Here is a 12,936-nt window from a genome sequence, read left to right as displayed (position 1 = left end):
GGGAAATTGATATGAATAGGATATGATAAAAAAAATACATATAATTTTAATAACTCGACTGTGGGTTCTTCGTTAGAAGCTTGAACTGATGGATTAGACGACATGATTCTAATACCTACTCATTGAAATTTATAAACTTAATCAAACAAAAAAAATATAATAATGCAAATTACAATCATATATGTAACTAAAAATAATTAGGGCTAATAGGTTAGGGGTTTTTATCAAATAAATTATGGCTTTTCAATTCAGTTAACAAATGCTAGAAATTAGGGCTTTTAACAAACAAAAAAATTAGGGCTTAAGGTTTTATAGTACAACTGTATTACTTTCTATCATATTCCAATAAAGGGTAAGTTAATGTTAATAGCTAATGCAAACTAACATCCATCTGATGCGGAATCAAACAACCATTCACAATTAGAAGATTGCGACTGATCGATGTCCCAGCAAGTTCACAAGCCCATAACAACTCCGATAGTTTTTAAACTAATTCATTTAAAACATTCGAGAATTAAGTGCCTTCCTTTCCAATCTAAAACCAAATCGAATCAGATTTCTTGATCTCCGTTTAGTAACAACAAGAACAACAACAATACATAGTACAATTTTACCGTTTCAAATGCAGAATTATCTGATCTCGCTATAGTTTCCTTGTCGCCTCTAGAAGACGATTGTTAAAAACTATTTAAGGAACGATAGAAAGACGAGGCTTCTCCTGCCTATCAACCAGACTCCATATTACAATCATATATGCAACTAAAAACAATTAGGGCTAATAGGTCAGAGATTTTTATCAAATAAATTAGGGTTTTTCTTCAATTCAGTCAAAAAATGCTAGAAATTAGGGCTTTTATCAAAAAATAAGGCTTAGGGTTTTGAATTCACCTTAGGGATATACGAAATTGAGGAGGAGAAGAGGAGGTCGAACGTCGTCGATGGTCGTCGTCGCGTCAATCAAGAGGATGAGGCGGCCGTAGACTTCTTGAAGAGTTGAGCCGCGAAGAGGCAGAGGCGGAGGTGGAGGGGAAGCGCAGGCAGAGCGGGAAGCGTAGGCGGAGGCCGAGCTCAAGCTTATAGGCGGAGGCGGCTTGGAGGCTCCAAAAGATCAGTAACTACCTGGGGCTGGCAAAAGTTCCCGCAGGTAGTGAGGTCGTCGAATCTCCCTTTTTGGGATGAATGCTTTCACTTGGGTTGAACTTGAGGTTTTTGGATTGAATTTGGGTCGGGTTGCGGATAACATGAGTATATGTTATAGACCTAACCCAATACAAGTATTATACTTAGCCCATTTTAAATATCCAGATATTCGGATCGTATCCGCAATTTGGACCCGATAACCGTATCCGAAAACGTATCCGGATAAAAAATCTAAACTGTAACTGTATCTGAAACTATATCTGACCGGTTTTAATTTTTCCCTACCATATTTGCTTTCTAAACGGATACTGTTACGGTCGGTTCAGATAAATCTGGACCATTTTGCACCCCTAGGGAGAGGTTAGTAGTAAAAACGAAGAGAAAGTAAGGGATTATTATTGCCCTTTTCGATCACCAGAGAATTGAATAGAGGGGAAGAAAGGAAATGAGGATTTTATGGGGAAAATACACCTAAGGGCACTTGAGTAATAAGCATGTGCAATAAATGTCTAACACAACCCCAATTACGAAAATACATGTTAAATCAAACGGAGGGATCTAATTGTAAGAAAATGGATGATCTGGGGACCTAATAAGAAATTCCATGATTTGGGGAACTAATTCAGAAATATGGAAGATTTGAGGGACTAAAATTGCAATAACCCAATTTTGAAATAGCATCATTGTTGTATTATTTTAATAAATGAGTGGTGAGGAGTGAAACAAAAATCGACTAAAAGTACAAGTCAATAGCAAAGAACAGTTCGCAACATAAATTAATTAAGGGGCGGTTTGGTTTTCTAGATAAAGGAAAATGCATTTCCATGTACAAAAATACAAGTTTTGAGTTTTTCAAATTTTTTCAAGAAATATATTGTTTCGCTTTGGTTCGCACAAAAAAATGGTGGGAAACAAATGTATTTATTTTTCTTGTTTTTGGTTCGCATGGAAAAAAAAAGAAAAAACTTTTGTTTATATGGCAAAAAGCCAACGTGGCTGCAGTTTTCGTCGATTTCATGAGGTTGAGGAAGGAATTGGGGGGAGAGAAAAAAAACTGATGGGGCGGCGATTTTCACCGAATTTCCCTTCTTCAACCCTAGCGAACCAAAGATAGGAAAAAAACCGACGGAAAGCTTATATCCTACGTGACCACAAAAAATCTGATGTGGAGGCGGTGTAAAACTTTTCCACCGAGTTTAAAAAACGAACCAAACAGCCCCTAAATATAAATCAACTGCAGTTTCATCCTTGGCTTCCTATTGTACCCAACTATACAAATACATCATCCCACATATATCCCATACGTCTCATCCACCAAATAACCGTTCTCAGCTAGGCCAAGGATAGGTTTAATAACAGCCAATCAAAATTAAGCTGAGGAGCAGTTACATAACAAAGCATCCAAGAGGATAAGCCCTAGTGATCTTGTTTCAATTTTTATATAAAACTATTCTTATCTCAGGCGCGAGGAAGCAGAGTAATTCAGGCGAAGTTCAACCCGCAATTAGACTGGTTATCTTGAGTAAAACTCTCACGTGCGGATTTGTTATTTCGGGGATGATTTTTATTGTTTGGGAGGGCTAATAAAATATTATATCCCCTTAAACCTTTCATTAGCCCGTTGCCACGGTAAATAGTATTATCTTATCGCAGCTGCAGTGCACCCATTATTATACAATATATATTTTAAGCTCATAAATCTGAAGGGAATAGTTTTTTCTTTGTTTTCTCTTTTTCATTAATGTAAGGAAAAGGGTTATTAGTAGCTCAATTGGTAAAGCACTAAAGCGTACACTTTACATGTGATGATAATGATTGCTGTTAGGTTCGACTCGTGTTGTTGCTGGCTTTTTCTAAAAAATTTCGCCTTTTGGCAATATAATCCCCATGATTAATCACCCCATTTTCTTCCGAACAACCCCCACCGGCCCACCCTAAGGTTGTCAATTCCGGCCCAACCGAACCCGGTCGGGCCAGCGCCTTGCCCGGACCAGAGAAAAACTAGAGATTTAAGGCCAAACCTTGCTCTGGGCATAAGTTCGGGTCGGCTCATCAAATCCTGCCGAGCTCAGACTAGCCAAAAAAACGGTCAGGTCGGCCTAACCTAGCCAGAAAAAATTTGATCATTAGATCGGGCGGCCCAGACTGGCCCGGTCCAAACGGTCAAAAAATTGAGCATTGGATCAGGCGGCCTGAACTCGGATCGATTCGGACAGCAAAAATAGCCAATAACGACTACTTCTGTGTATTTAACCAAAATACCCTAAAAACAGTCAAAATTATAAATAGAGAGAGTTTTTACTTGCAAGTATTTTGGTCATGGCTAGGAGACTGCCTCTATAAATAGAGAGGGTTTTTATTTATTTTTCCCAATCAAAACTCATCTACTTCTCTCTAAAATTCTCTTATACTCTCTAATACTCTCTTATACTCTCTAACACTCTCTTATTCTCTCTTATACGCTCTAATACTTCAATCAAATCGCTTCCTCCTCCTCCGATTATGAAGGGCAAGCTCCAACTCCTGATACTGAAATGAGTCCTACTCCTACTACGCCTACAGGAGCTACTCCTAATATCGATGTTAAGCCCGAATCCAGTGGCGATAATGCCACATCTAGAGTTCCTAAAAGACCGAGATCCGATGTGTGAAAATTTTTAGAGAAGATAGAAATCAACACGGTAAACTTTTCACTCAGAAGGCTAAATGTACATTGTGCGGCCATATTTTCTAAGCTCATCATAAGAGCAGTATCAACCACCTCCAACGCCATTTGGAAAAATACAACAGAGTTCAAGTGGCAACATCTCAATGAGACATCCGCCAATCTCTACTCTCTCAATCATCAACCTCCAATAGCCTCGGTACCTAAAACTACGACGCAATTAAAGCTAGTAAATGCGTCATTAGGTTTATTATTTTTGAAAACATTTCTTTTAAGTTAGTAGAAGATGGTGAATTTGAGGATATGGTTAGAGATGGTTTTTATCACTCATTTCAAAAAAAATCTCGCCAATCTTGTCAACGTGATATTTTAAAATATTACCACGATGAACAAACAAAAATAATTTTTTATTTTCAAAACTTAAACTGTAAATTTTCTCTAACTTCTGATATTAGGATATCTAGAGCATAAATTAGTTATTCATATATCAGCACACTAGATTGATAATACTTGGCAAATGTTTAAAAGAGTTGTTTTTTTTATTGCTTTTAAATATTCACACAAAGGTGTTAATGTTGTAAATTTAATAATGGAAGAACTTTTAGAATTAGAAATTTATAAAAAATATTTTTTTCTTTTACTAGATAATGTAAGTAATAATAATGTAGTTGTACATCATATCAAATCATCTTTCCTATTGTCATGTCAGGGTGATATTTTTCATATTAGATACATGTGTTATATTTTAAATTTAATTATTCAAAGTGCATTTAATGAAATTAAACGCATGATAGAATAAGTTAGGTTATAGCTCATGCTCATAAGGCTCCTAACTAAAGACTTAAAAGATGAAAATAATTGTATAGAAGAAATTTTGAAACACAAGTTAATTCCAAAAGATGTTGACCACAAGTGGAATTTCATCTAGGCAATGTTAAATATAGCAATAAAGTATAAAAAATTATAAATGATTTTATAATTATCTATGCTTCTACTTCTAGCTTTGGTAGTATGTATGGAATAATTGATGAAGAATGGACAATTATATGTAGTGTAAAAGAGATGCTATAATTTTTTTTATAAAGCTATTATTTTTTTTTGGTAAATGAAAATTTTTTATTCATTTGACCATATGGAGAGATTATGTACATCAAATACTCAGAGCCTAAGTAATCAGCAGTTCCCTACAAACTATATTCGGTTACAAGGAAAGTATCCATCTCTCATCTTCTGTTGGTATATTGCTATTAAGAACAATAGTCATCATGTCCACCTTGATTTCTTTAGTAAGTTGCTCAGTTCCCTTACAATTTTGCTTGAAGATTCTTCCATTACGTTCCAGCCAAATATTGTATATAGAGGTAGATAAAGTCATTCTCTTTACTCTATGTTTGAAATCCTTCCCTTGTAAGCTAGAGTTGTACCAATTTAGAAGGAGATTCTAATCACAACTCTTCCATTTAAATTGCAACCAGTCCATGATGTTGTTCCAAACTTCTTTAGTGTATATGCATTCAAAATACAGGTGATTTCTGCTTTCTGCTTCAGTACCAGAGCATAATATGCATTGGTTAGATTGAATAACTCCTCTTCTAAGCAGCTTGTCCTGAGTTAAAAGTCTGTCATGGACTGTCAACCATTACAGACTATTACTCAAGCTGTTGTTATCCAACTATTACTCAAGCTGTTTTACAAGTTTTAAGTACTCAAACTTTTTTTTACTAATTATCGCATGGATAATTATTTTGAAAACATGATTTTTCAAATGGAAAGTAAATTTAATAAGTATTTTAGACCTACTCCTATAATTTATGGTTTGGGAATTCTTATTGATCCATGTTTGAAGGATATTAGCTTTTAAAATTTGTTAAATTCTTCATATGAGAACATGATAATAGACACTGATGATGGTCAAACTGTTACTACATTTACTCATTATAACACTATTAAATATTATTTTTAAAGATTATATGATGAGTATGCAGGTAGATATGGTGTAAATACACATCAACCTACAGCTTCTACGGGTTCAAGACGGGGCAAAGCTAAGATTTTTAATAGGCAATCAATGATAGAGAGACTAACTGGTAGTCGTGGATCTGGATCTGGATCTAGATCATTATTAAGGAAAATTTTTGAAATTGAATAACATTTAACTACACCTTTAGTTAATTCTCAAAATAATGATTTTTATATTTTACAATGGTGGAGAGTATATGGAACAGATTCATATCATATACTTTTTATTATGGCTCGTGACTTACTAACAATACATATTTCTACAGTAGCTCTGAAATCCGTCTTCGGTATGTCAGAACGATTAATCGATAATCACATGACATCACTAGATCTGTCTACCGTACAGGCAATAATGTGCCTACAAGATTGGTGGGGGTCCGAGAAGAGAACTCAAGGCAATGACCGAATGGTTAATATTGCAGATAGACTTAATGAGTTGACAATAGTAAATAAAGATAGAGAGTAGAAATTACTCATAGTTTATAATTTTTATTTCTTAGTTATAAATTTATGATAAATTATTTTAGAAAGAGTTACAAATGATAGTGATATAGACGAGTATGTGCCAACCTAGTTGGGATGTATTCATCTATTGTGATGCGATAAATTCTAAAAAATTATAATTGTTAATAATTAATAATAAAGAATTTATTTTTTTATTATTTTAATTTATATAATATTTATATTTATAAATTGTATAATTATAAGTGATTACTAATATGATTAAATTTTTTTGTCAAAATTTCTCATATTTTTATTATTCTTAATTCTTTTTTTTTCTATTTTTTTTTTTAAGGCAATTGGTAAAAAAATCGAAAAACAACAAGTCGACGAGTCCGGCCGTCCCGGCGTCCAGGTCCAAGTTGCTACTTTGCGCAACCGGACACAGCATTGTCTAGCCAACTCGATCCGATATGACATTGCTTCTTGCTAAGAATTAGGAAACCACCCTATTTATATATATATAATAATAATATATATCTATAATACTATCTATATTATATATAATATCTTATTATTATATTATTATAATATAATATACTAATATATATAATATATATATATATATATATATAATATATATATATATATATTTCATTTTGTGAAACTAATTCTTCTAATCAACTAGAGAGACCAAATGAAATAAGTGTAAGAATTAGGAGCTTATTAGCAATTTCAATTATTTGAGGGGATAATTTCATAATAACCTTAGAATTTGAGGACCAAATAGCAATTTAGATGACTTAAGGAATTAATTTCAAAGTACAAAAGATTTAAGGGCCTAATGTTTAAGGATCTTAAAATTAAGGGTTCTCTAACTACAAGCATAAAATTTTATTCCATTTGTTTTTAAAATTACCCACTTCCAAAATTATTCGTAGATCTAAAATAATCATCTAAAGTTTTATCTAATTTATTTTTAAACTCATCCACTTCCTAAAAAGCTTTTGCTATTGAACCCCAAGTTTTATCCAAATTCACTTTTAAACCCAGCCACTTTGAACATCAATCAATCCTATACTAGAATAGCCCACCAAATTATTTTTGAACTCGTTTTGTATTGAGTAGATTAGAATGTGTTGTAGGATGTTACATTTTCTACTAGTAGAATAACACTCAACCTAGAATCCCATCTATATAGATCAATATCCATCTAGAAAAGTCCGTCTAGGATATTTTCGTCTAGATTGACTCAACCTAGACGGAATTCCGTCTAGGTTGATCTAACTAGACGGAAGTCAACCTAGACAGAATTCAAAATTCTGTCTAGGATGCTTTCAAGACGGAAATTACGCCTAGGATGGTCCAGTAGTTTTTTTTTTTTTTACAGAATCTACTTTGCACGGCATATAATATCACATATATATGTATATAATATTGCACAACACCAAATCATATTCATATCCACAATCTAATTATAGTTCAATATCAAATCTAATTATATTCAAATAATACATTCACCAAAATACTAGAGCGATACATAAATTATTTACATAGATAATAACTAATTTTCTATTTATATATTTATTTACGATTGGAACGAAAAAAGATATATTTATAATCTTTTTACATTCTTCTATCCTATACTCCCCTGCTTGTGATATCCTGCCCATTCTCAAAGGCTTCCCAAACATGGATGTTCAACTGCTTGAATTCCACTGCTTGTCCGCTCAATCTGTACTAGTTCTCCCCCTATAAAGTAAATATGTAAATAGTTCATATGTTTTAAAAATAAATAAATAACTAGAACTTAATGAAGTTTGCATAATTTATAGTTTACAGTATTACATATGTAAACTATTAATACATATATTAAAATAAAGAAATAAACAGAACTTTTATTTGGTACTTATGGTATCTTAATAATTCCTTCACTTCTATCTATTGTCATCAAATGGTACCTAGCCCTGAAATTGAAATGACACTAATGTGAGTTCCTCTAGATCACAAAATGTACCTTGTCGTTAGCTCCTATGGTAATGATAAGTATTTGTGATCGCATCAAGTTCTACAAAAGAAATTTTAATAAAATTAGCAAGATTAATTAATACGAACCTGTGAGCAAATCCCAATGCTTCTTGAAACGCCGAAAAGTACCGTGTAATACCTCTACAAAGATTTCATGTATAGGGTAACACTCAAAATGAGATGGGTATAATAAAACACCTATAACCCCCAAAGGAAGGAAGGAATCCCTTGGAAAAAAATGAATTGAAAGATGAAGCTACAACTCATGAACTGTGATGGCTTTGTTGGAGAAGGTTACCTAGCTTCAGAGAGACCAAAATAATTCAGCAAAACGCATACCTTAAGCCTCCTTAGCGTTGTCCGTATATATTAACAATAACGAAGCTGATAACACAGAAACTATGTCTACTTGTACTGTGATTCACGGAATTTTTTTTTTTTTTAAATTATTTAACCACAGGCAGCAATGAATTTTAAACAAAATACAATAAGTATCACCTACAGGTATAGAGAAGCCTATTACCGTGATAGATTTATGAATTAATACGAATACTGAGAAATATTTCATAAAGGTGTCTCAAGCATACCACAGTGGCACCAGTGGCCTTGGCAACATGACACATCTTCTTTCCTGACACGCCTTAGAACAATTGCCCAAGCCTCAACAAAACACTGAAAACAAAATTAAACCAAGCACTTAGGATAGGTTTTTTTTTTTTTTTTTTGAGAAAAAGGATGGATTACCACAAAGGTAATCCAGCCAGGTAAATATTAACAAAAGTGGTTGTTACACGAAAATACACACCCCCAACTAAGAGTGTGTATTGAAGTCCACTACAGAAAACTACAAAGCATGATAAGCACTTAGGATAGTTACAAAGTGGAAAGAGAATAGGTACAAAATTCGAGAAAAGGGAAAAAGTTTAACCACACAAACTCATTAAAATTAATCAAAAGCTGTTTAATCATTCAAATATGTCTAAAGACTCTAAACTGTTGTCAAGAAGGGGAAAAAATGCACTATAACTCACATCAATAAAAATATGATTACAGACTCAAAGAAACATGCATGCTTCAAAAGTATCATGGAATTTCAATGCACTAGCTCTCCTAGATTATACAAATTCCAAATAGCTCACCTAGAAATGCCTATGACTGACTACGAAATTAAAGAGAAAAACATAAGGACAATGGTCACATGTCTCGAGCATATTATGCTGGCAGAATCACTGAAATTTACTGCATAGTTAGGAGAAATTATGCAGAAAATTTGCCCAATCGCCTCAAAAACATCATCGCAGTCCAAGTCCTAGATACCTATCGAACTCTTTCTTAGTAACAAAAGTTAAGCAACATTACTAACCTTGAAGAAGATATGCACTAATCAAGACTTGCAACAAATTAATACTATAAGAAACCCAAGACTAATCACAAACGTTAAAAAAAATCTAGGTCTCAAAATAAAACAGTAGTGTAACACATTATGAGCATGTTTTGTAATGCATGTCGAATGAGAGCATGGTGACCGTATGTAACCACTGGAATTAATTAAAAACAATAACAACTTGCGGAGGAAATCGATGGTGAGAGAAGAAGGTTGTTAACTAAAATGAGCTTTCTAAAGATTTTTCATACCGACAGCCTCAACTAATCGCAGGACCGGCCATTTGGCCAGTGTGAACTCCTCTTGTATAGCTTGTCTAGTACACTTCATACGCATTGACTATGTAAATACAACCCTGTTCAACATGACCAAAAAATAAAGGTGTTTCCAGTAGTTAGGACCTAATTAACAACATGGACTAGCTAGATTGTAATAAATAATATATAATCTATATATATATATATATATATAATATATATATATATATATATTGATATATTATATATATATATATATATATATATATATATATATATATATACAGTAGTTAGACTACGCGCAGTGAGCACCAACAGGCAAGAAGAGGCCAAGAAACGGAAGTCAAAGAAATCCACCTGCTCATCAACAAGCAATACACAACCACAAGGTAAAGAAGCACATTAGATAAATTGTTTTCGCTTTCAACGCAATGTCAAGATCTGCAAGCTGGCGATACTAGGGGATGGAAAATCCAAAGCCAAATTGATTTCGCACATCAAACAGTAGTAAGGGCAGACTGATGAAAAGAAAGTGAGGGATGAGCGTACCCTCTCAATTGCGGATTCTGGAGTGAGGTGCACAAGGGCGCTATTGCTGGAGGTAGGAGAAGAATCAGGCGGCGGCGATCTTGTAACCGGAGTGGGTCATCTCCGTCGTTGATGATGAAGGATCCAAGAAGGGAGCGGCAGTGGAAGGGGACTTGGATGAATGGTGAGGACGAGCTCATAGAGGGCCTTTGACTTTCGTTGCCGCAATTGAATGAGAGGATGCGTACGGTGGCCACAGTCAACAATGTCCCAATAGAGGAAGAGGGAGAGGGGGAGAGGCGGGCGGGTAAGCGCCGACGAGGGCTGGGCGACAACGTGCAGGAGAGAGAGAGAGAAGAGAGAGAGAGAGAGAGAGGAAGCACGGCGGAGAAGCGGGGCGGGGCGACGAATAGAGGAAGAGGGAGAGGGCGGCGGGGGGAGGCGGGAGGAAGCGGACGAAGCAAAAGGGAGAGGCTGCGGGTGGGGGTTTGAGATTTATGGTTAGGTTTTTTTTTCAAATTTTGTGAGGGAGAGGTGGGGGGGTTAAGGGTTAGAGTTTTTTTTTCAATTTTTGTGGTTGCATTCTAGACTAGACGAAATTTCGGTTTAGACTGCATCATAGATTCTAGACTGACTGAATTTCCGTTTAGGGGCTGTTTGGTTGGTTTCCTAAAAACTAAGAAAAGGAAATCGGTACAAGGAAATCAATAAAATAATATTTTTATCCATTTCCATCCCTAAAACTCACCCACAACATCCAATAAAATATTATTTTTATCCTCCAACTCATCTCATTTCATCTCTTTTCTTACCTTTAAAAATAAACCAAACACAAGAAATGTGTCACATCATCCAACTCATCACATCTCATTTTATCTCATTTTAAAAAATCACACATATCATCCAATAATATTGTGACAACTCATCTCATCTCATTAAACATTCCTTTCCATCCATTTCCTCAAAAAAAAACAAGAAATCAATTTCTTTAAGTACGTGTCACATCATCCAATAATATACCTCCAACTCATCTCATCTCATCTATTTTCTTATTTTTAAAAACGAACCAAACACAAACAACCTCAAAACATCATCCAATAATATACCTCCAATTCATTTCCTTATTTTTTTAACCAACCAAACAACCTCAAAACAAGTTTTTTTAAAAATCACTCACATCATCCAATAATAAGGTGACAACTCATCTCATCTCATCTCCTATTCTATAATTTCCTTCTTTTTAAGCCAACCAAACAACTTCAAAATAATTATAATAGGAAATAGGTTTCCTATTTATTGATTTCCCACTTTTTTTTGCCAAACGAACAGCCCCTTAGATTGCAGGATGATAAGAAAATTATATTAAAAAATATTATTTCGTCTAATTTGATAATTTGGACGGAGTTTTCCGTCTAGATTGATTCAAACTAGACTGAACAAGCTATACGGAATTTTTTCAGTCTAGTTTGTCTCAAACTGGATGGAAAAATAATTTCGTCTAGTTTGTTTCGTCTAATTTGCTTATTTTTCCCACTAGAATTTCTATAATTTGCTATATTTTTCTATGTGGTTAGGTGCACAAATAACCAAATGGTTTTAATCATTATACCTTTGATTCTTTTTACACAAATGACACAGTACCATAAAGTGTAGAAGGTTTTTTCCTTGTAAATCAAAACTTTTAGCTTCACTATTGTTAAACTCGCTCACTTCCTAAAAATGACTTTTATATATAAACTAATTTACCACCATTTACTTTAGCGAATTGTAGGTGCTTTCTTTTCCGTATAAATCTAAACTTCTAGCTGCACAATTTTTAAACTCCCTCACTTTGCAAGAATGATTTTTATATATAAACTGAGTTTTTCCACTGTTTACTCTTAGACACACCAACTTCTTAAAACACCATAAATACAAAATACTTGAAAGAAATCATTTTAAACCCATTATCTATGTTAGTTGTTTGATATCGATGCATGTTATTATATTTGACTTTACGTTGCTATTTTTTTATTCAAGATAATTAGGTGTATAGTATCTTTTAAAACCAAATGATCAAACTATTATCTTAGATTTTTTTTTACACGAATGTCGCAGCATCATGCAGATCAATTTTGCTTGTTTATCCACTAAAACAAATTCTTTATTTTTTAGTTAGAAAAATAATCCTTAGTGTTATGCGTATAACCTAGATTTTTCTGTTAGGTTAGCCAGACCATCTCATTACAACAAGCTGGCACGGAGAATAAGGCAACCCACTTAACATGGCTTAAAGTGTAGGATATTCGCACTTAGTTTATAACTTGGTCACGGCCCATAAATCTGACCTAAAACCTCAAATATAGCGAAAATGCCTCATGGCAACTGAGCTCGCCTCAGTTCAGTTAACATGCCTCATCGCAATCTGGCATGGTTGTATAGCGGTTTGCCTAATTAGAGATCGTTGATTCAGAAATAGTATCATATAGTTAATA

General features: G+C 34.0%; 1 long non-coding RNA gene across 1 annotated transcript; it reads right to left on the bottom strand.

Moving 5' to 3' along the window:
* LOC109832138 lies at positions 7,793–10,027 on the bottom strand. The gene is made up of 3 exons (XR_002244645.1): positions 9,929–10,027; positions 8,881–8,965; positions 7,793–8,017 (listed from the first exon to the last, which is right to left on the bottom strand). It is a non-coding gene; the product is annotated as an uncharacterized LOC109832138 (long non-coding RNA).

The sequence above is a fragment of the Asparagus officinalis genome, chromosome 3 (assembly GCF_001876935.1).
Source record: "Asparagus officinalis chromosome 3, Aspof.V1, whole genome shotgun sequence".
Classification (NCBI taxonomy): Eukaryota; Viridiplantae; Streptophyta; class Magnoliopsida; order Asparagales; family Asparagaceae; genus Asparagus; species Asparagus officinalis.
Note: the sequence above shows the minus strand (reverse complement) of the source record. Positions and strands in the feature narration are given on the sequence as shown.